Raw genomic sequence first — 727 nt, 5'->3', positions numbered from 1 at the left:
TACCGTCTCAATACTTTATCACATGCCTTCCAGGGCAGCATTTTGCAACACACCGAAGGCAGAGCTTGGATCATGCAAGCTCGGAAGGCCAATTGGGTCGAGTGGGTACCCGTTCTTTACCTCCCAAACAGTTTAAGCTAGAGCACAGTTAAGGAAACCAATGAGTAACAACACTTTCATTGTAAATGATTGATTTATCATATATGCATAACAACCACAGAAACTAAATTAAGAGTAATAAATAACCAACGATAATCAATAACCATTATTTTAGGAGCCCAACAGGGCAAGCTGAAGAACAAAGGGAAGGCACAAAATGAAATGCAGGTGGAAGAATTAAAAGGAAAAAAACCGTGAGGAGTTTTAATATCATATACATTCGTGTTGTTATAAGGATTTGGTGGCAGGAGTGCTTCGACTTAGATGTATGCACACTCACCCTTTGAGCTTTGTCTCTCCTATTTTGCTGTCTACCTGTCTACCTGAGCTGTCTACCTGAGTTTGAATCTCGGCCCAGCTATATATAAACTGTCACGCTAATGTTTCGCATGCAGCATGCTTCATCAATGTGTGCGTCGTCCATTGGAAGGATGCATTAAGGAGGATCATGCATCAGCCAGCACTAGTTGTCGGTGGCCATTTGAAGACCCCACGGTAGCATCAATGAAGGGTTGGCAAATTATTGACAGCACTCTGGGCAGATTCCGAATTTGTGCCACATTCAGTT

Source organism: Eptatretus burgeri, chromosome 8 (assembly GCF_056783735.1).
Source record: "Eptatretus burgeri isolate ZD-2024b chromosome 8, Ebu_testis_v1, whole genome shotgun sequence".
Classification (NCBI taxonomy): Eukaryota; Metazoa; Chordata; class Myxini; order Myxiniformes; family Myxinidae; genus Eptatretus; species Eptatretus burgeri.
Note: the sequence above shows the minus strand (reverse complement) of the source record.